We start from the raw sequence: 23843 nt of genomic DNA on the forward strand, positions 1-23843 counted from the left end.
CTTCTGCAACTGATAACCGCTTAGGAGCAGCGAGTTTCATTTGGTGAGTCCACTGAGAATTGGTCTCTGGACAGCAATAGTCTGCTGTTTTATGTTGTCGCTACCCACTTGGCTATCGATCTGTCTTTCAGACATTTTAATACATTTGTGTTTTACAGTCGCTGTGATTGTGAGCTGTTTCGAAGGCCTGCCTTGGGATGGAGGATGGGACAGAGAGCTTAAACAAGTAAGGAACCCATAAGCCCTGGTCAGGTGGCAACCCCTCTGGTAGTGCTGTTGAAAATTTTTTTTGGTAAAATTCGGATTCAGCAGAATTTGGCCCGTTTTGATTCGGGAAATGTCGAAGTCCGAACTCCCCCAATTCGGATCCGTGGAATTCGGCGCCAAGTTCCGAGTTCGGGAAAAAATTTGGCCGACTAAAGCCACTAAAAACACATGCACGCCTTTCCGCGGCTCTGGGGGGCATTTTTGGAGGTAGAGGTCCCAAAATCTCAAGGTACCTTGAGGGGACCCTTCTTGCAAGAACCCCCAAGTTTTGTAAAGATTGGGTCAGGGGAACCCGAGATATGGGGCCCGGAAAGGGTCCCCCCCCAAAAAAATTGCCCACAGGAATAAAGGCATTAAAAATGCATTTGCACCTTTCCGCGGCTCTGGGGGGCATTTTTGGAGGTAGAGGTCCCAAAATGTCAGCGTAGCTTGAGGGGACCCTTATTGCAAGAACCCCCAAGTTTTGTAAAGATTGGGTCAGGGGGACCCATGATATGGGGCCCGGAAAGGGTCCCCCCAAAAAAAATTGCCCACAGGAATAAAGGCAGTAAAAACGCATTTGCACCTTTCTGTGGCTCTGGGGGGGCATTTTTGGAGGTAGAGGTCCCAAAATCTCAACGTACCTTGAGGGGACCCTTCTTGCAAGAACCCCCAAGTTGGGTCAGGGGCCCCCAAGTTATGGGGCCCGAAGGGGTACCCCCATCTGCCCATTGGAATAAAGCCATTAAAAGGGATGTACTAAAAGGAATGACAAGTCAGCCCATTAGAAGCAATGGGAGAGGCTGCCCAGCCCATTGAAGATAATGGGAGAGGGGAATGTCAGTTGACTTGCATTGACGCCACTGAAATACATTACAGGGGATGTACTAAAACGAAGGCTAGCCCATTCGAAACAACAGAAGCGGCTGCACAGCCCATTGGAAACAATAGGAGCCAGCCAGAGAGAGACTCACTGACCCACAGTTAACTCCACACGAAGTTGGCAACCGGTGAAAACAGTAGAAAGCACAGTCCCACACAGAGGCAATCAAGCCCACCCCCCAGCAGAACAGGTAACCCACCCCCCTTTGGCTTCCCCCCTCACACACACACACACACACACACACACAGAGAGAGAGAGAGAGAGAGAGAGAGAGAGAGAGAGAGAGAGAGAGAGAGAGAGAGAGAGAATCTCCCACACACACACACATACACGCACACAGGGAAAAAATTATAGAGAATTATAGAGAAAAGCCCCCAAATGGGTCTTACTGTGGATGTCCTTCTCTTCTATCAGGAGCAGGGACTGGGAGGACTCAGGAGTAATCCAATACGATTCTAGCAGACTCACACACACATACTCTCTGGCACGGGAGGTTTTGCCTTGGATTTGCCACTCTCTAGATGCACATTAAGGATTGCCTGCTCCCAGTCATTCCAATGGGTGGATGGGGGGGACCCCATAACTCAGGATTAATTGCCTTTTAGTCAGACCCCCGGGCAGGGGTAATGGTACGGCCCAACTGCTGAGGCAACCAGACCCCCAGGCCGGGGTAATGGTATGGCCCAACTACCACCAGACCAGACCCCTGGGCCGGGATAATGGTACGGCCCAACTCGAATGTGTTTTTAAAGGCTGTAATGGGCAGATGGGTGAGGGACCACTTCCGGGCCCCATGACTCAGGACCCCCTGCCCCAATCGTCACCAAACTTGGGGGTTCTTGCAAGAAGGGTCACCTCAAGCTTTAGCCATAGCACCTAATATATTAGGCATTCTCCTCTGATCCTGGAGAGAACAGGTATGCATGATGTACTTCCTTTTATCTGTTTTGAATCTCTCACCCTCCAGCTTCAGCCGATGACCCCGCGTTCTGGTATTATAAGAGAGGGAGAAAAACTTCTACCTGTCCACTCTCTCCATACCATGCATAATTTTATAGACCTCTGCCTCCCCTAAACCACCTTCTTTCCAAGCTAAACAGTCCTAGGTGTTTTAACCGCTCCCCATAGGGCAGCTGCTCCAGTCCCCTGATCATTCTGGTCACTCTCCTCTGCACCTTCTGAAGCTCTGCAATATCCTATTTTAGGTGTGGTGACCAGAACTGTACACAGTATTCCAAGTGAGGTCTCACCACAGATTTGTACAAGGGCATATGATAGCAGCAGTTTTATTCTCTATTCCTCATCTAATTATGGCCAGCATGGAATTTGCCTTTTTCACAGCAGCCACACACTGGGTTGGCATCTTCATTCAGCGGTCCACTCCCACCCCAAGATCCCTTTCTTGTCCGGTCTCATTTTAAAACCAGCAAAGCCAGAGCCCACCATCATAACTTGGGGCAACAAGAGCCATTAGCCTGGACGGCTTTAAAAAACAGATCCGTACGCCTCTTTATGCCTCCATGTACCGTTCTGTTTAATAGGATAGAAGTAACTCTTGCGGCATTCTTTGAACACCTGTGCTATACAAGTGTTATTTTTATTTATCCCGCTGCTGTGTGCAAGAACCCAAGGGGATTGTATTTCGTGCAATTGTTGGCTGATTCAACTTTTATTCAGCTCAGAATTGCCTAGAAGAAGCACCGCTGCAGAAGCTACATAAATGCTGACATGCTGCGTGTGAAGAATTATTCATGGAAACTTCTGGTCCTCGATAAGAAAGCAAATCAGGCTTCGGTTAGTGTTCTGCACTAGCAATGATGACTTTCTTCCCACTTTCAGTCAACAGTCTGGTAGCAATGAATTTCCCCACAGCTAAGGGGGTGCCAGGGTTCAGACATGCTGTCTACCAAAACTCTCAAATAATGACCCACCTGTGAGCATGGTTTCTGTTGCCCCAGAAGGCTGTGCTAGAACCAATGGATTGAAATTAAATCAAAGGAGTTTCTGGCTAAATATTAGGAAGAACTTCCTGATAGAGTGGCTCCTCGGTGGAACAGGCTTCCTCGGGAGGGAGTGGGCTCTCCCTTTGGAGGCTTTGAAGCAAAGGCTAGATGGCCATCTGACAGCAATGCGGATTCTGTTAACTTAGGCAGATCATGAGAGTCAGCGTATAAAACCCAACTCTTCTTCATACTCAAAAATTGGTCTCCCAACTACACAAGAAGGCAATGCTAACTCTGCCCCATTGCTCCAGTCAGTGAGCATACCACACCAGAACCTTTTCTAATAGGAAGGAAGGAATAAAAGAAGGGGAAGGTGATTGTCTAGAAAAGAAGGAAGGGAAATGACAGAATGGGTGGAATGAGGAAGAAAGGAAGGGAAATAATAGAGGGAGGGAGTAAGAGAGAGGGGGAGGGAGGAGGACAAAATGAGAGAACTAGAAGGAAAACAGGCAGAAAAGGAAGGACAGCCTTCATTCTTGTTTTCTACATTAAACCTTTTTTCCCCTCCTCTATTTCTTTTGTGAAACAGCCTAGCTCCCACTGCAAAAAAACCCATCATTCTTTCTGCTCAGTTGTGCATGAGAGAGAGAAAAACAAAACTATGGCATACAATTAGGGTTCCCAACCCCCAGGTGGAGCCTGGAGAATTCTCAGACTTAACAACTGATCTCCAGCTGACTGAGATCAGTTCCCCCGGAGGAAAATGCCTGCTTTGGAGGGTGGACTCTATGGTATCACACCCTGCTGAGCTCCCTTCTCTCCCACTGGTCCACTTTCCCCAGGCTCCACCCCCAAATCTCTAGGGGGTTCTTATACAAATAAGAACCAATTTTGAGAATAAGGTTGCCAACCTCCAGGAAGTAGCAGAAGATCCCCTGCTATTACAACTGATCTCCAGGAGATAAAGGTCAGATCACCTGGAGAAAATGGCCAGTTTGGTGATTGGACTCTATGGCATTGGAGTCCCTCCCCTCCCCAAACCCTGCCGTCCTCAAGCTCTGCCCCCCAAATCTCCCACCGATGGCTAAGAGGGACCTGGCAACCCTACTTGATAAATGTCCACAAAAACACACACAATTTTTTTCTAGTCTAAAAAACGGCACTCCAAAGAAGAGCAGCCATAGTGAAATAAATAGGAAAATGTGGCTTTGAGATGTTTCGTATTTGTTTATTTGTCTATTTTCTTTATTTAGAGCCCATCTTTCTCACTGTGACTTGGGCAGCCCAGTCCTGGGGTGGGGGTGCAGATCCATGGTGGTCTCTCATCCAAGTACTAAGCAGGGCCAATCCTGTTTAGCTTCTGAGATCTGATGAGATTGGGCTAGTCTGTAGTGGATTGGGCTAATCCACTACAGTTTTAATCCTTTACAAAAATGCCTTCCTGAACATTTCTAAGGTCAAACGTACCCTTGTGAATGTCAAATGGACAAGTATTCAGACTGGAAGATTTAAGGAAGTAAGGAGTAAAGATACTGGAAGAGACAGAAAAAAACACCAGGGTATAATGGAAAATACAGGAGTAAATCAGTTCAAACTTTAATATCCCCATCGATTTAATTTTATTAGAGATTTCAAGTAATTATTTTTTGTTGCGGTTGTTCCTCAAGTTAGTCATTTGTCCCTTTCTGTATTCCCCCGTCTCCCTAAGAGGCAAAATGCCACCAAATCTTTCCGATTGTCCTCTGCTGTTTTCCATTGACTTTGGTATAATGAATAGGGAGGAATTCCAAACACTGAGTCATCCGTTTTGCCCACATTATTTATGTGTGGAAAAGAGACCTCATTTCCCAGCTGGGGCATCTGCACTGAACATGCTTCCAACTTCTTGATAGCCGCAGCTCCCGAAGCGAACACATTTCCAGATCTTCACTGTTGCTACAAGTTTCTGCTCTGTGATCCAGCCTCAAGAGAGAGAGGCTGGGTTTTCCATAGCAACCACAGCTAGGGTTTTTGCAAAGCAATAACAACGGAAGAAAGTAACAGAGTCGGATTTTTAACTCACTATAAACAAATTTGATAGCCTAATTGGCACACAGCTGCTGAAACCAACATCTTAGAATCGAATCAAAGAATCATAGAGTTGGAAGGGACCACCAGGGTCATCTAGTCCAACCCCCTGCACAATGCAGGACATTCACAACTACCTCCCACACACACACACACCCAGTGACCCCTACTCCATGCCCAGAAGATGGCCAAGATGCCCTCCCTCTCATCATCTACCTAAGGTCATAGAATCAGCATTGCTAACAGATGGCCATCTGTGTGTGTGTGTGTGTGTTAAGGGCCATCAAGTCGCTTCTGACTCATGGTGACCCTATGAATTAATGTCCTCCAAAATGTCCTATCTTGGACAGCCTTGCTCAGGTCTTGCAAACTGAGGGCTGTGGCTTCCTTTATAGAGTCAATCCACCTCTTGTTGGGTCTCCCTCTTTTCCTGCTGCCCTCAACATTTCCTAGCATGACTGTCTTTTCCAGTGACTCTTGCCGTCTCATGACATGACCAAAATAAGATAGCCTCAGTTTAGTAATTTTAGCTTCTAGGGTCAGTTCAGGCTTGATTTGATCCATAACCCACTGATTTGTTTTTTTGGCAGTCCACGATATCCGTAACACTCTCCTCCACCACCACATTTCAAAGAAATCTACTTTCTTCCTGTCAGCTTTCTTCATTGTCCAGCTTTCACACCCATACATAGTAATAGGGAATATGATGGCATGAATTAACTTAATCTTGGTGGCCAGTGACACATCCTTACACTTCAGAATCTTTTCTAGCTCCTTCATGGCTGCCCTTCCCAGCCTCAATCTCCTTCTGATTTCTTGGAATCAGTCTCCTTTTTGGTTGATGGTGGAGCCAAGGAACAGAAAGTCTTGAACAATTTCAATGTCCTCATTGTCAACGTTAAAGTTGTGTAATTCTGTAGTCATTACTTTTTTTTTTTGATTTAATTTTTTTTTTATTTTTTTTTGATGTTCAGCTGTAATCCTGCCTCGGCACTTTCTCTTTTCACTTTCAGCAGTAGTCGTTTCAAATCTTCACTATTTTCTGCCAATAATGTAGTGTCATCGGCATATCTCAAATTATTAATGTTCCTCCCTCCAATTTTCACTCCACCTTCATCTAAATCTAATCCAGCTTTCCTAATTATATGTTCTGCATATAGATTGAAGAGATAGGGAGATAAAATACATCCTTGTCTGACACCTTTGCCAATTGGAAACCATTTCTTTTTTCCATATTCTGTTCTAACTGTGGCCTCTTGTCCAGAGTGCAGGTTGCGTATCAAAACGATCAGATGTAGTGGCACACCCATTTCCCTTAAAACCAGTTGATGATGGAGCCATAGAAACCTCCAGGGAAGGAAAGCTTACCACCTCCTGAGGAAGCATGTTCCACTGAGGGACCACTCTAACTGTTAGAAAATTCTTCCTAATGTCTAGACAGAAATTCTTTTGATTTATTTTCAACCCATTGGTTCTGGTCCGACCTTCTGGGGCAACAGAAAATAACTTGACATCATCCTCTATATGACTGCCCTTCGAGTATTTGAAGATGGTTATCATATCACCGCTTGTTCATTGCTATTGAGGCAGGGATCCCCTTCTAAGTCTTATTTGATGCATAGCCTGTTATTAGAATTGGAACACACTGCTCAGGTGAAACTGACCTGGGGGGTTGCCAGAATGTGACTTGAGCTTCTGGCAGAACTATACATCATGAAAACACACAGGGTTGCCAACAAAACTGGCAACCTAGAATTAAAACTTTCCCCATCCCCCTCTGTATATAGTAATTCTTACCCTATGTGCTGACAATCATCATGATATGACTTTCCATTCCCCCCCCCCCCCATCAGTGCACAACATTAGCTGGTAGGATTTTCCAGAACTTTTTTCTCTTTTGCCGTTAAGTTGCAGCCGTCTTATGGCAACCTCATTGGGTTTTCAAGGCAAGAGATGTTCAGAGGTGGTTTGCCACCGTCTGCCTCTGTGTAGCAACTCTGGACTTCCTTGGTGGTCTCTCTTCCAAATACTGAGCAGGGCTGCCCCTGCTTAGCTTCTGAGATCTGACAAGATCAGGCTAGCCTGATCTATCCTGGTCAGGGCTTTCCAGAACTACACACCATGAAAAATCCAGGGCTGCCATGAGTTGAAGTCACCTCTCCCTATAGTAAAATGTGCCCTAGCATTAACTGTTAATGTGACCGAACTCATCAGATGAGCAAACACCGACAAATGTTTGTTAAATTTTGTCTTCCTTTAAAATGCCACTGGACTTGTGTTTGATTTTGCCTCAAAAGACTAACACAGCCACCCCTCTTTAATTAAAACAAAGTCACACGGAGCTGCCATTTTTGATGGTATCCTTGTGTCTCTTGTTTCGTCATTCCACTTGTAAGTTATTCACCTTCTCAATAAACACCCCATTGCAGGCTGATTGCTTTCCCCCTGCGGTTCTCCCTGCAGCCAGAGGATTCTGTGCCATTAAATCAACCCACCAGTTTAGATCATTTTACAGAAATGAACTTTGCCTGTTGGTTGCAATATTTGCATTACTGCAGAACTTCAGAACGCCCTGGCAAAGAAGTGTGAAGTGTCCCCTCTTGAGATGCATGGAAGGTGCAAACTGGTGCAACAGTTCTTCCATGAAACTAAAGCAAAAATTAAAAGAGCTATCTTCCCACAACAATCCCAGTGGATTCACACAGGGATTAAGAAACCAGCGCTGGCAAATTGGAAATTAATTCCAACAGCAAAAGAAGCAATTTTGTTTCAAAGTGCTTAGAACAACTGAGGAAGATAAACAGATATATTTGAAAAGCTCCTTAGTGCCCCATTAACTGTAATTCATTGGGCTTTGCGTAAGAGGAGGGATGCTTACTCATTAGCAAGACTCACTTATTTGAAATTAAGAGCTAAATGTTCTGATGGTGGGTGAGGGAAAACTTTCCCAATCCCGATTAACAGGCTCAGACACTCTTGTGGGGAAGGATGGAAACCACATATATGATCCTGAAAAACGAGTTAATTCACCCACTCTATGGTCTTTTATGCATGGGCTGGATCTCCCTGCTTGGACTTGGGTTCATCGTACATTAAAGTAACCCGGGTTGGGGGAAACTCTATGCATGGGCTTGAATGATCAGGGATGAGTGTGCTAATTGAACCATGAATACAGAAAAGCAGTCTCCCAAGTTCCACCCCTTTAAATGCTGCTCTGTAATTGGCTTACCGCGTGAGATAAGATTTCCTTTCCCCCAAACCTAACTGCCACATAAATAAAGCATTTTAAGAACAAAAAACAAAAAACGGAGCAATCTGAAAGAAGGGGGGTGGAGAAATCCAAGCCTAGTTTTTAAAAAGCCTTTCCTTTGCTCAGAAAGAGCTCCAAGGTAGCAGGAAGTAGGAAGCACTTGAATCCCCGCCTCTTTACACACTGCTTTGTTATTGGCTGTGAGAGAAGCCAATCTTCTCTTTTCCCCTGCATGCTGCTTTGAGGAGGGGGTTGGAAAAGGGCAGGGCGGGGAAGCTCAACCCGAGAACGGAGTCTGCATGCTCTGGGACTCCTGAATGAGCCAGGATCAACGGTTTCATTCGGGCCAGAAGAGGAATGGAAAAAGCTGAGTTCGTTTTGCGTTGAAGCAGCGTTGAGCTTTCAAGGAATGAGGTATCGTGCATACTGAAAAATTTGATCCTGGCTGAAACGGGGAATAAAGGAGGTGAAAGCGACCATGCATAAATGACCTATATCTGCTTAGTTCCCCTGCATTCCATTCTTCCCCTGCATTGCACTGTTGTTCCCAGTACCAATATTAGCCTACAGATATACAATGCCAGTGTGGTATAGCATTGCCAGACCCCCGCCTGGGCAGGGGAACCCTCGCTTTGGGGCCCTTCCCTAGCGCTTTTCATCCAGCCGGCGGGGGGGGGGGGCTTATCAGCCACAAATTGAAGCCTAGGCCTCTGTCACCAGCGATGTATCAACATGACTTCCGGTGCTCACCCAAAGGGATGTCAAAATGTCACCAGGAACATGGGGACATTCTGGTATTTGGGCAAAGTAAGTTCAGAGACCCTGGAGAGCCTGAGGAGGGTAGGGTTTGGGGAGGGGAGAGACTTCAATGCCATAGAGTCCAATTGCCAAAGGGCCCATTTTCTCCAGGTGAACTGATCTCTATTGGCTGGAGATCAGTTGTAATAGCAGGAGATCTCCAGCTAGTACCTGGTGGTTGGCTACCCTAGGGTAGTCCGGAATATTAGGTTGTCCTTAATAGTCTTTAGGACTCCACTATTTTTCTGGAAGTGTTTTTCCCCCAGAAAATATTTTATGCTCATGTTTTTGTATTACAGAATAGAGCTTAATATAGACCTGAAAAGGCCGACAAGGCTGATTTGTGTATTTGTGTCTCTGTTCTCATACACAGCAAATCTCAACATTCTACACTTCAAATTCAGGGCTGAATCCCAGAGGGCTTTCTGACGATCACAAAGAGCTCCCTTGCCAAGGACAAAGGCCTCTTCAACCTCATTTTCATTTGTGAAAAGAGCTCAGACCCCCCTCCCCCCGGAACCAAGGGCAGAGCTCACATCTTTTCCTGCAAGGGAAAAAGGGAACTGAAACAGGAAGTCCTGGGACAGCTATATTGCTTTATACCCAGGGTTGTCAAGTGACATGAACACATGAATCTGCCTTGTACTGAATCAGACCCTTGGTCCATCAAAGTCAGTACTGTCTACTCAGACTGGTGGCAACTCTCCAGGGTCTCAGGCAAAGGTCTTTCACATCCCCTCCATGCCTAGTCCCTTTAACTGGAGATGCTGGGGATTGAACCTAGAACCTTCTGCATGCCAAGCGGGTGCTCTACAAACTGAGTCACAGCTCATACTTCCTTAGTTACAGGTTTATTTCCAGGCCCAATTCAAAGGACTGGCTTGAACCTTCAAAATCCTACATGGTAGGGATGCCAGCCTCCAGGTGGGGCCTGGAGATCCCCTGGAATTACAGCTCATCTCTAGACTACAGAGATCAGTTCCCCTGGAGAAAATGGATGCTTCAGAAGGTGGATCCTATGGCATTGTACCCCACTGAACTCCCCATCCTCCCCAGACACCACCCCCAAATCTCCAGAAGTTTCCCAACTTGGAGCTGGCAACCCTAACCCCATCTCCTGCTGGTAGGGTTACCAGGTCCCTCTTCACCACCAGCAGACATTTTTTGGTTCGGAGCCTGAGGAGGGCAGGGTTTGGGGTTGCTATGACAACTGATCACCAGCCAATAGAGATCAGTTCCCCTGGAGAAAATGGCCGATTTGGCAATTGGACTCTATGGCATCGAAGTCCCTCCCCTCCCCAAACCCCGCCCTCCTCAGACTCCGCCCCGAAAACCTCCCGCCAGTGGTGAAGAAGGACCTGGCAACCCCATCCCCCCGCCTGGGATCAGATGTGGCTAGAATACGTGCTTCTCTGCAGGAGTCCCTCTTTGCCTCCGCCTCTGCTCTACTTGAATTTTTCTATATAAAGCACTTTTTGATTGTTCTTGAAGTATTTCTATGTTACTTTGAGTATTTTTAAAACATAAAAGCACTATAGAAATCCTAGAGCGTAAGACTTGCCCTGCTTGATCCGACCGATGGTCCGACTCGTTCAAGGAAGCAGCTGCAGCAGCCCTTCAGAGAGACTTTTCTTTCATGTCTGCACCGTACAATCTCTATAGTCATGCAACAAATGCAGGTGAACACCCACACTGGTTTTTATTCTTTTTCAGCGAAAGGGGTTTGTGCTTTCGGCATAATATCAAACACAGACAAGTGTTTAATTCGGTAGGTAAAATCCACTGAAGTTCAAACTATGTTGGGCGTCTGTGATCAGCTGCTTGGATGTGTGACTTAATTGCAAAAGGCAACCACAGGATCTGGGTCACAGAACAGGGTAGGGGGGGGGGTTAACTTCTCCCCCCCCCCCACCCACGTTTCTTCCCTGATCAAAACCAGTATCCTGAGTTCCTTTTCCACGGGAGGAAAAAAGATAGGCAGAACATGGAGGCCTGATTCTTTCCCCTACCTGGGTTTACAGCAGTCCAAGAGAAAGTAACTGGGGTAACAGCTAGGGTTGCCAACCTCCAGGTGGCACCTGGAGATCTCCTGCTATTTCAATTGATCTCCAGATGACCCAGATTAGTTCACCTGGAGGAAATGGCTGCTTTGGAGGGTAGACTCTATGACATTATACCCTGCATAGTTAAACTGTGGAACTCCCTGCCCCCAGGATGTGGTAATGGCTGCCAACTTGAAAGGCTTGAAGAGGGGAGAGGACATGTTCATGGAGGACAGGGCTATCCATGGCTAGTAGTCAAAATGGATACTACTCATGATGCATACCTATTCTCTCCAGGATCAGAGGACCATGCTTATTATATTAGGTGCTGTGGAACACAGGCAGGATGCTGCTGCTGCTGCAGTCATCTTGTTTGTGGGCTTCCTAGAAGCTGTGTGAAGAGTCTGCTGGACTTGATGGGCCTTTGTATGATCTAGCATGGCTTTTCTTATGTTCTTATGCTGGAGTCCCTCCTCTCCCCAAACCCCAACCGCCCAGGATCCACCCCCAAAATCTACAGGTATTTCCCAACCCAGAGCTGGCAACCCTACTAACAGCAATGTAGAAAAGATGCACTACAGCGCTGGGTCATATCAGGCCCCAACACTGTTTCTTGTTGCAAAATTACCCAACCTGGGATCCAAGCATGGATCCCCAATACCATAATAATCCTCAATGTCCCCGTTCAGTGTTGGACTTGGACCAAGGAATTCTGGCTCCAGATCCCAGCTCACTCTCATCCTAAGTCACCACATTGGGTTGTTGTGAGGATTAACAGATGAACACATGGAGCTGCCTTATACTGAATCAGACCCTGGGTCCATCAAAGTCAGTATTGTCTACTCAAACTGGCAGAGGCTCTCCAGGGTCTCAGGCAGGGGTCTTTCACATTACCTACTTGCCTAGTCTCTTTAACTGGAGATGCCGGGGATTGAACCTGGGACCTTCTGCATGCCCAGCAGATGCTCTACCGCTGAGCCACAGCCCCTCCCCAATCATTCCCTTTCTCATAAGACCACATCATGTTTTTTGGCCCTAAGATTGCAGAAATATCGGTGCTGCCAAGGGGTCTGGCTCACAAAGGCACAGAGCTGAGGGGAGGGGGCTTGGGGCAAGGGGGGAGAGAGGGGTGTCATGCGCATGCACATGCATGCTGTAGCCAGGTGCTGGTGGCTCCAGAGGCGGTCAGTGCGACACCACCACAGGCTTGCCCACCCCCTGGACTCATTGGTTCTCTTCTGGATGGAAGCAGTAGGCACGGCATGGGTGACGAGGAATGGTGGGTGGCTACATGCAGGACAGCGGCACTCCTCTTCCCCATGCCCATGCTGGCGCCCTCCTCTCCTTGCCCCTGGGGTGCTTGCCCCCTACCCTCCCCCCAGATCTGGCCCTTGGCTGGCATGGGTCTGAAACATGGAAGTCCTCAAATCATGGCGATGTCGTGTTTCAGACTCGAAAGTTTCTGTGTCTTGGGGTGACCATAGGGTCACCAACATCCAGGTGATGGCTAGAGATCTCCTGGAATTACAACCGATCACCAGCCGATAGAGATGAGTTCACCTGGAGAAAATGGCCGCTTCGCAAGGGCGGCTCTGTGTACCCAGATGAGGCCCCTCTCCTCCCCATACCCCGCCCTCCTCAGGCTCCACCCCCAAAATCTCCATGTATCTCCCATCTTGGAGCTGGCAATCCTAGGTCATCGGTTTCTGCCTCACTGGACTGAAGACGTTGCTGCCATGGCAAGAGGATGCCAGGCCAGAACAAATGGGATGGCAGTTGTCAACTGGGAAATTGTTTCATGGGAACTGGGAGGGGGCGGGAAACAACATTTATTTTTGATCACTGCCCAGCTTCCAGGCCTTCAGTGACTCATCCTGAATCGCTCCCTGCTGCCATTCCTGCTGGCAGGAAGGCATGGTGAGTAAATCAGAGAGTCCTTTCTATATGTGTATATATAGATATATAGATATAGATGGGGCAAGTTTGAAATAAGCCATTTTTAAAGGAAGATTAGTCAGAACTCAAAAGCATCTGGTATCCCACTGAATTATTTGCTAGATTTTCAAACCTAAAATTAATCTTGGGTGCCCTTCTTTTCTTCTTCTTCTGTTTTTGCCTTCACCGGTTTCTAAGCTCTTTGGGACCAGTTTTTTGCCTTTTCCATTAGGTGGTGAAGTACCAAATGGATTAGGGCTGCCAGCTCTGGATTGGGAAATACCTGGAGATTTTGGGGGTAGAGCCTGGAGAAGGGCATCTTTTTATTTCTGTTCCTCCTTGTTTGGGGAAAGGCCATGGCTCAGGGGTAGAACGTCTACTGTATTTCATCGAAAGGAAGGTGAACCTGAATTGGGAAGGTGGAATAGGAGGAAGAGGGGCATCACAGTGGGCGTGTTCAATGGAGGGGGCAGAGAAAGTGATAGTGTCTTAAACATGTCCTCATCTCAGGGGAAGTCATCCTAGAAACTGTGGGAAAGGAAACATCGTCGTATAAGTGTTTGCAGATAACACGGCAATTAAACGATTGCAAAATGACTCCAACCCCAAACGGAGGGAAAACAGTGCGGATACAAATAAATAAAACATTTCATTAAATGTTTCAAAAAGTTGGTGCAGAAACGGCCAAAACCTGCTCTTCGGAACATTCTTAAAGCACCAAAATGCACAACATGAGGCCCAGGGAAGGAAGCTCGGCGCCAATTTGTACGTAGCAAGAATCTGCTCCAGTTTGTGCGCCTGTCACAACTTACAACCCTGAATGTGCAGAATGGATTAGGGAAAACTGATTTCACAAACAGGTGGATTTTGCAAAGGCTGTTGAGGTTCCACTCAGGGGGAGAGCCTCTTGGCAGAACAGGGGAATGCCCTCGTAAGCATCAGATCCACTTCCTCCTCCTCTTCTTCTTTTAAGGCTTTGCTTTGCTCAGAGACAGATGCAAATCATTCCAGCTTCAAGGAGGCTCCCTGGTTGGCTTGCTGAGATCTGCGGCTCGCAGGAAATTAAAATTTAAATGAGCCCATCTCAGCATCTTAGCTACAAGGAAGCTTGCAGAGGGGGAGAGAAAGGCACGCTCCTTTAATGACACATCAATTCTCAAAGAGCATCGTCGAGGCAAATAACGAGCACTTAACAGAAACGGGCTTGTCAGCCCCATCCGATCTGTAGCCCAGTTAAAGCAAAGCAGGTAATTGATCCCACAGGCCTTCCTGGATGAGTAATGTGCTTAAATCCAACTTCGGCTCTGTGTTGGGATCGAAGGGAGGAAGGCAAGAGTAAGGACAACTTGGCTCTATCAAGTAGACCCTATCCACCTGCACTGTGTTGACACAGCTGGGGCCAGTCTTAGCCAACGGGCAACATAGGCAGCTGCCCTGGGCCCTGTAACTGGGGGCCCCGACTGTCCGCAGCCCTACCCCCTCAAAGGGATGGGGAAAGAAGAAGGCAGTTAAGGGGAGATATAATAGAGGTCTATAAAATTATGCATGGTATGGAGAGTATGGACAGGGAGAAGCGTTTCTCCCTCTCTCATAGTGCCAGAATGTGGGCTCACCTGCTGCTGAAGCTGGAGGGTGAGAGATTCAAAACTGATAAAAGGAAGTATTTCTTCACATGACGCATAGTTAAAGTGTGGAATTCCCTGCCCCAGGATGTGGTGATGGCTGCCAACTTGGCAGGCTTTAATAAGGGGGTGGACATGTTCCTGGAGGACAGGGCTATCCATGGCTACTAGTCAAAATGAATACTAGTCATGATGCATGCCTATTCTCTCCAGTAGCAGAGGAGCATGCCCATTATATGAGGTGCTTTGGATAACAGGCAGGACAATGCTGCTGCAGTGGTCTTTTTTGTGGGCTTCCTAGAGGCACCTGGTTGGCCACTGTGGGAACAGACAGCTGGACTTGATGGGCCTTGGTCAGATCCAGCATGACTTTTCTTATGTTCTTATCACTGCAGGAACCCATCAGATACCACTGTTCTTCCCTTCCCAGAATACCCAAGATAAAACTGAGAAGGGGGTGCTTGAACTGGACCCTCTTCTGATCCCTCCCAATTCTGTGATTTTAGATAACCCTTCCATTTCTTGGATCTTGAGCAGCTATTTCTGTTCTACTACTCAAATTCGGCTGGCAACATATGGAGCATCAGTTTTCACAATGATGCGCTGGCGCAGCAGTGTGCCTGTGCTTGTCCTAAGTGTTTGTTTGCTTGTGCAGCAAGATTAGGGATGGGCCATAAATCAGCTTAGATTTATGGCTCAGCTGGATCATGAATCAAGGTGAAGGATGAGATAGAGGTGATTGGACTCTAGAAGAACGGCTAGCCCAAGGGGTGGGCGAAAGTTTTGGAAGAGAAGCCATTTGGTTTGGCGCATGCTAAGGGTCACACCAGATGAGTCAGGAAAGGTCCATGATCACAGGGGGTCAGATTAAAATCAGGACCATAGTGCCAGGAGAGGAGGGATTTAATTCTTCTCTATCTAAACCATTTTCCCAGTTTCCAATGAGAAAACCCATGTGCATCTCCTCAACAGGCCAGACAATGCAGGCAAGATCTCTGGCCAATCCTAAACAGAGTTATCCCCTTAACACTATGGGGAAGATGTTGATTGTTGACATACCACAGGATCTTAACTTGTTCCTGGCCATCCTTTGCATGAAGAGCAATGGGTCACACCTCTTGAACCTGCATCAATCTTAACTAGGGTTGCCAACTCTGGGTTGGGAAATACCTGGAGATTTTGAGGATGGAGCCTGGGGAGGGCGGGGTTTGGAGCAGGGAGGGACTTCAATGCCGTAGAGTCCAATTGCCAAAGCAGCCATTTTCTCCAGGTGAACTGATCTCTGTCACCTGGAGATCAGTTGTAATAGCAGGAGATCTCCATGAGGCTTGCACCTGGAGGGTGGCAACCCTAGTCTCAACAGAATCAGAGCCAAGCCCTTTCAGAGCTGTGCAGGCTTACCTCAGACCTGGTGGGTGGCATGGGAGGAGGACATGGGTGTGTCTTGCTTGGGGAAACATCATCCTTTTAATCAGGCCTGGCACCGAGGTAACAAAGAATAATAATAGAATCATAGAGTTGGAAGGGACCACTAGGGTCATCCAGCCCCCTACACAATGCAGGAAATTCACAACTACTTCCCCACACATCCCCAGTAACCCCTACTCCATGCCCAGAAAATGGCCAAGATGCCCTCCCTCTCATGATCTGCCTAAGATCGTAGAATCAGCATTGCTGACAGATGGCCATCTAGCCTCTGCTTCAAAACCTACAGGGAAAGAGAGCTCACCACCTCCCGAAGAAGCCTGTTCCACTGAGGAACTGCTCTGTTAGAAAATTCTTCCTAATGTTTAGATGGAAACTCTTTTGATATAATTTCAATCCGCTGGCTAAGGTCCGACCTTCTGGGGCAACAGAAAAGAACTCGGCATCCTCCTCTATATGACAGCCCTTCAAGTCCTTGAAGATGGTTATCATATCCCCTCTCAGTCTTCTCCTCTCCGGGCTAAACATATCCAACTCCTTCAGCCTTTCCTCATAGGACTTGGTCTCCGAGTCCAGACCCCTCACCATCTTTGTTGCCCTCCTCTGGATACATTTCAGCTTGTCTACATCCTTCTTAAATGGCAGTGCCCCAAACTGAACACAATACTCTAGGTGAGGTCTAAACCAGAGCAGAGTAAAGCGAAACCATCACTTTGCATGATCTGGACACTATATGAGAAATGAGAACCTGCTGGGGAATGCTCAGGGAGGAAGACCTAAGGTTATGGAGAAGAATTGATGGCAGGACGGGTGGGAATGGAGACCTTCTTTTTTTGCCATAGTTGCAGCCGACTTATGGCAACCCAGTAGGATTTTCAATGCAAGAGACAAACAGGTGATTTGTCTCTGCATAGCAACCCCGGATTTCCTTGGTGGTCTCTCATCCAAGTACTAACCAGGGATGAACCTGCTTAGCTTTTGAGGTCTGACCAGACCAAGCTATCCTGGACTATCTGGGTCAGGTAGGGTTGCCAGCCTTCAGGTACTAGCTGGAGATCTCCTGCTGTTACAACTGATCTCCAGCCAATAGAGATCAGTTCCCCTGGAGAAGATAGCCACTTTGGCATTTGGACTCTATGGCATTGAAGTCCTTCCCTACCCAAACTTGCCCTCCTCAGGCTCTGCCCCAAAAACCTCCTGCCAGTGATGAAGAGGGACCTGGCAACCTTAGGGTCAGGGCAGTAGGGACTGGGGGGCAGAGGCGGATCTACTGTGAAACTAATGAAGCTTAAGCTTCAGGGCCCCTAATCGCGGAGGAGCCCCCTGAAGCAACTTTTTTTAATGAGTGGATTTCTCAACAAAATCGATGGAGTTTTTTAAGTGATAGAATCATAAGCCGATGGGTTGAAGTACTTAATATTGACTTTAGAATATGCTCGAATACCCATTTCACATGGCCTCAAAATGTCCCTGACATTGGTCAAATTTCACAATTTTCTCAGGGGCTTGCTGTGTTTGAAGGGCTCACTGAGCTTGCTAGAATCTATTCACAGCCTACATTTTGGCAGCTGGATTGTCAGATCCTTTGTTGGTGCATGGCTTAATAGTTCTGTAGTTTACTTTCATCACGGTATGGCCCGTTTTCAAGGACTCCACCCCACCACCCTGTTCGCCACCATTTGAGCCTCGAGGTCCTTTCAAGGACAGCAGGGCCCTTTGGACCTCGTTGGATGTTGCCCTATTGTTGCTGGTTGCGAAGGGGCCCCCATAACAGTTCAAGATTCAGGGCCCCAAAAACGTAGGTCCACCACTGCGGCAGGGGCCCACATAATTCTGGGTGCCCAAGTGTCCCTTGGGGCCTGTGGAACCAGGATAGTCAAACAATTTACTTTCATATTACCGGTATGTTTGGGTTCAGTCTGGATGGTGGGAAGGGAGCCTACAGGATCTTTGTTTGGGAAGCCACAAAGCCCTTTTGAGCAGCCCTGACAGCAGATGTGCAAGAGGGGAGGGGGGAAAAACCCAAACCCGAAGTCTCTGTAAACATTTGTTGAAAATGCACGCTAAACAGATTGTCTTAGGCATGGAATCAAATAGCACAATGTTGACGTTCCTCCTTGGCTTGTTCATGTACAGGCCCCATATTCCACAGTGCTCCATTTTCCTGAAGAATGTTCACCGTGCCAGAGGTCCAACAGTCTGCACATATGCCAGCAAGTGACGGTAGCGTTTGTCTTGGTGATAGACACTGGTGGTTTGGTCTATGGGCTTCCAGGCCAGTGGTATATTCTGGATGGATTCCTCGCTGTTTACTCATCAAATCTTCTAGATCCCCTGCCACAGGCGCACATACTTTGTATAAATTTTGTCACAAGCCACTAGTTGGCATTTTTCCCAGTGCATATTTGACAAGTCAATGCAAGCTGGGATTTTTGGCAGGCAGATTCTTCTCGGCATTTTTTATTTTTATTTTTTTGGTATACTGAGGAGTTAGGAGGAGGAGGAGGAGGAAGAGAAGTGGATTTGGTTGCTTTTCTTCCCAGCTTTAAAAGATGTGAAGACTAAGCATCCTCAACCACCCTTTTGTCATGGGATGTCATCATGTGCAGCATTACTCAAATTATTGAGTCATGTAGACCAGGGGTTTCGAACCTTTTTGAGCATGTGGGCACCTTTAAAATTCTGAAGAAGAGGAAGAGTTGGTTTTTATACGCCAATTTTCTCTACCTTTTAAGGAGAATCAAACTGGCTTACAATCTCCTTCCCTTCCTCTCCCCACAACAGACACCTTGTGGGGGAGGCTGAGAGAACTCCAAGAGAACTGTGACTAGTCCAAGGCCACCGAGCTGGCTTCATGTGGAGGAGTGGAGAAACCAACCCAGTACACCAGATTAGAGTCCATCGCTCATGTGGAGGAGTGGGGGATCAAATCCGGTTCTCCAGATTAGTCCACAACAATTACACCATGTTGAAACAGAGTGGTGGGCACAGCTACAAATAGCGTTGCCAGATCCCTCTTCACCACTGGCAGGAGGTTTTTAGGGTGGAGTCTGAGGAGGGTGAGGTTTGGGGAGGGGAGGGACTTCAATTCTGTAGAGTCCAATTGCCAAAGCATCCATTTTCTCCAGGTGAACTGATCTCTATCGGATGGAGATCAGTTGTAATAGCAGGAGATCTCCAGCTAGTACCTGGAGGTGGGCAACCCTAGGGGGCTACCACTCTGAAACAGGTACTTCTATCAGTGGAGGACACTTGGCTTGGAACATCCCAACATTTTGTGACCAACCCAAACCTGGAGAGCCTGCATGGTGTAGTGGTTAGGAGCAGTGGATTCTAATCTGGATAACCTGGTTTCATTCCCCACTTCTCCACATGAAACCTGCTGGGTGACCTTGGGCTATTCACAGTTCTCTCAGCACTCTCTCAGCTCCACCCACAAGGATCTGCTGTGAGAAGGGAAAGAGAAGGTGATTGTAAACTGGTTCAAGAGTCCTAAAGGTAGAGAAAACCAAAGTATAAAAAACGTCTTCTTCTTCAGAGTAGCTATTTTGAATCTAACACTCCCTTGGCTGCCATTTTGTGGTGCACCCCCTACCTATTCTCAAAAATCCAATAATGCCCCAACACTCGAGCAGGTTGCTGTAGATTCTAGAGGGATTCCAGCCTTTTTCCAGCTGCCTATAACAATTCCCTTCTCTGCTTCTTTCTCCTCCAGGAACACTGATTTTTGTAATATTAAAAAAAAAAACCTTGGTAAGCTGCCAAAGACAAACCAAGGAACGGCTCCTTTATTTGTGTGGGTATTAATCTTCCTCAGCCAGCCTGTTTTCCCATCATCTGTGATCTAAGCCAACAAATGTTAATCAAGCTAAGTGCTCCTTCTCTCCAATTATCCCTTGCCTTCCCTGCCTGCCCTCTCTCTCCACACATTAACCAGAATAGAGGTGAAAAGTTAAAACAGCTGAATGATGTTGTAGGTGATCCTAGAAATGCGTCTGGCAAGGGCTGATGGATGACCCCCATTTTGGCTCTAATTACATCGCTCGCACTGTGCACCGCTCACATGAACACATGAAGCTGCCTTATGCTGAATCAGACCCTCGGTCCATCAAAGGCACTATTGTCTACTCAGACCGGCAACAGCTCTCCAGGGTCTCAGGCAAGAGGTCTTTCACATCAGCTACTTGCCTAGTCCCTTTAACTGGAGATGCCAGGGATTGAACCTGGAGCCTTCTGCATGCTAAGCAGATGCTCTACCACTGAGCCACGGCCCTTCCACCAGGAACATCTTCTGCACAAATCCTCATTGCCCTTTCATTCACTTCGAAGGAGCTTGTGCAGAAGAAATTCCTAGTAAATTATTCTTCCATCTGTCTCACGTGGATAATAATATTTTTTATGGATGCGATTGAGACAGTGGAACAGGAGAACTTTCCCTTAAAGCTAGAACTCAGGGGCACCTGGTGAAACTGATGGGGAATAGACTGGGGACAGATGAAAGGAAGGTGTGTTGGGGGGAGGTAGTTGTGAAATTCCTACATTGTGCAGGGGGTTGGACTAGATGACCCTGGGGATCTCTTCCAACTCTCTATGATTCTATTCTTCTTCTTCACTCTACCCTATAGCCCCTAACCACTACAGCAAGCTGGCTCTCCAGGTTGGGATTGGTCACAAAATGATGGGATGTTCCAAGCCAAGCGTCTTCCACTGACGGAAGTACCTGTTTCAGAGAGGTAGCCCCCTAGGGTGGCCAACCTCCAGGTACTGATTTCTTGTCGCCTGGAGATCAGTTGTAATAGTAGAAGATCTCCATCTTTGCCAACCTCCAAGTACTAGCTGGAGATGTCCTGCTATTACAACTGATCTCCATCCGATAGAGACCAGTTCACCTGGAAAAAATGGCCGCTTTGGCTATTGGACTCTATGGCACTGAAGTCCTTCCCTGCCCTCCTCAGGCTCTGCCCCAAAAACCTCCCTCCAGTAGTGAATAGGGACCTGGCAACCCTGTAGCCCCCTGCAAGTAGAAAGGTGATACCTCTAGGACTCTTCTAAAGCAGTGATTCCCAGCCTTTTTGGTAGAGTGACCTACAAGTCCAAGTATGCTTAGTATGGTGACCCATCCAGGCCTGGCCCAAGGTTTTCGTTCGCACCCTAGGCAAACTACCCTAGGCAAACTACGACATTGACACCCATCTAGTTCAGCATTCCATCTTTTACAGTGGTTAACCAGATGTTTTTGAGAAACCAACAAACATTGCACAAAGGGCACAGCTGCCCCACTATGAACCCCACATTTGCATATGGTTGCCAGCTCCAGGTTGGGAAATACCTGGAGATTTTTGGGGCAGAGCCTGAGGAGGGCAGGGTTTGGGGAGGGATTTCAACTGCCAAAGCGGCCACTTTCTCCAGGTGAACTGATTTCTACTGGATGGAGATCAGTTGTAATAGCAGGAGATCTCTAGCTAGTACCTGGAGGTTGGCAACCCTATTGCTCAATGACTGTTAGCTGCTCTGAGCCCCAGTTAGTACTTGGATGGGAGACTCTGCAGGGTTGCTCTGTTAGTTTGTCTCTTGCCTTGAGAACCCTACAGGGCTGCTGCAAGCTGGCTACAAATTGGTGACACTTTGCACCACCAAATGTTGCATCTCCATGGCCAGTGACTATTTATACAAAGCTCTATAACTGCTCAGCCAGTTTGAGCCAATCATTCAAAAGGCCATGGCCAGTAAGCAAGCCTCATACAATTTAATTAAAAGTACTCACCAGCCTCGGAATTCAAACTCTATAGTCATCACTATCCCTCTAAAGCACCCATTTTCCCAGTTCAAAGCTGTCTGGCCACTCTGTGACATCAGAGAAGCTAAGCCAACAGCAAGCAGAGGCCTAGAGTACATATGCCTGGACTTCTCTGATGAGAGAAGCAGAGCAGATCAGCCACTCACCACCAAACATCACTCACAGATAAACAAACAGGCTACTATATTCCCTGTCCTTGAAAAGTTCATGGAGGAGAGGGGTATTCATGGTTACTAGTAAAAATGGACACTTGTCATGATGCATACCTATTCTCTCAGAGGAGCATGCCTATTATCTTGGGTGCTGTGGAACACAGGCAGGATGGTGCTGCTGCAGTCGTCTTGTTTGGGGGCTTCCTGGAGGCACCTGGTTGGCCACTGTGTGAACATACCGCTGGACTCGATGGACCTTGGCTTGATCCAACAGGGCCTTTCTTATGTTCTAAAAGGACAATTCTGGCATCTTTTTTTGTGGCAGGTTTTTTTTGGGAGAGAAGGTGTTTGGAATGATGAGATGAGGACAATAGAGCTTGCTGTGGTGTTAAAGTGCATAGAGATGTTTCATAATATGCACATTCCCCCAAAGGAGTCTGTTTAAAGCATTCTCTGTGTTCATACAGCTGCTCACTGTTTTTTCTTATTACACTTTCTCCCCCCCCCCCTTTCCAGACAACATAAGGAAATCCTCTAGCATAAAGCATTGGAAATGGCTTTAAAATGTTTTAAAAGTCACCTATCGCAAGTCTGCTGTGCCAGACTGATAGCCCATTATTAGCGTCTGCCATGTGTCTGGCAAAGGAACAGCTGGAAACAGGAGTCAGAGCCACATAATTCTGGTAAAGAAAATTCTGCAATGCCTGTATCGGATATGGCCAGTCGGCCTCCTGTGCACCAGATATAGCCCCCGATTAACATAAGGACGGAAGGAGAAGGAGAAGAAGGAGAGTTGCTTTTTATATGCCGACTTTCTGCTCTAAAATGGGCATAACTGGTAAACTGACAAAGAATCTCTGGCCTCTAGCATTCAGTGACTTTCCCCATACCTAATGAGCATCATCTTACACTTGATAATTACTCCAGACTTTCTGATCAGGTTGTGAATGTGGGGTGTGGATGTTGAGTTAAGGATAGGCTATAATTTTCATTTGTAAGAAAGCCTGTAACAGGCATAGAAGCTCTGCAGTTTTATATTTACTGAGAGCCTGCTAATACTACATCCAAGAGTCACACAGATTTGTAGAAATTTTATACATAATTTATAGTCTGGTGTGCTAATTTCTTTTAGACCACTGAAGACAGCAAATAAGCTGAAACATGTATGGTCTTATATGATTGTATGTCTATGGTTTTCTCCCTCTCCCATAATACTAGAACATGGGGTCATCTGCTAAAGCTGGAGGGTGAGAGATTCAAAACAGATAAAAGGAAGTATAGTTAAATTGTGGAACTCCCTGCCCCAGGATGTGGTGATGGCTGCCAGCTTGGACGGCTTTAAGAGGGGAGTGGACATATTCATGGAGGAGAGGGGTATTCATGGCTGTTAGTTAGAATGGATATTAGTCATGCTGCATACCTATTCTCTCTAGTATCAGAGGAGCATGCCTATAATTTTGGTTGTGGTGGAACACAGGCAAGATGGTGCTGCTGCACTTGTCTTGTTAGTGGCTTCCTAGAGGCATCTGGTAGGCCACTGTTTGAACAGATTGCTGGACTTGATGGGCCTTGGTCTGATCCAGCAGGGCCTTTCTTATGTTCTTATGTTCTTATGCATATGATTGTATGTCTAAAGGTATATTATGCCAATTGTGTTATTTTAATATATGTATTTGGAAGGCT

The 23843-nt window shown here is 47.0% G+C and overlaps 1 non-coding gene across 1 annotated transcript; it reads right to left on the reverse strand.

The window, feature by feature from the left end:
* Nucleotides 1-20413: 20413 nt before the first annotated feature.
* On the reverse strand, nucleotides 20414-20482 carry TRNAA-AGC (transfer RNA alanine (anticodon AGC)). The gene has a single exon. It is a non-coding gene; the product is annotated as a tRNA-Ala (tRNA).
* Between the last annotated feature and the right edge of the window lie 3361 nt (nucleotides 20483-23843).

This window comes from Euleptes europaea, chromosome 8 (assembly GCF_029931775.1).
Source record: "Euleptes europaea isolate rEulEur1 chromosome 8, rEulEur1.hap1, whole genome shotgun sequence".
NCBI lineage: Eukaryota > Metazoa > Chordata > Lepidosauria > Squamata > Sphaerodactylidae > Euleptes > Euleptes europaea.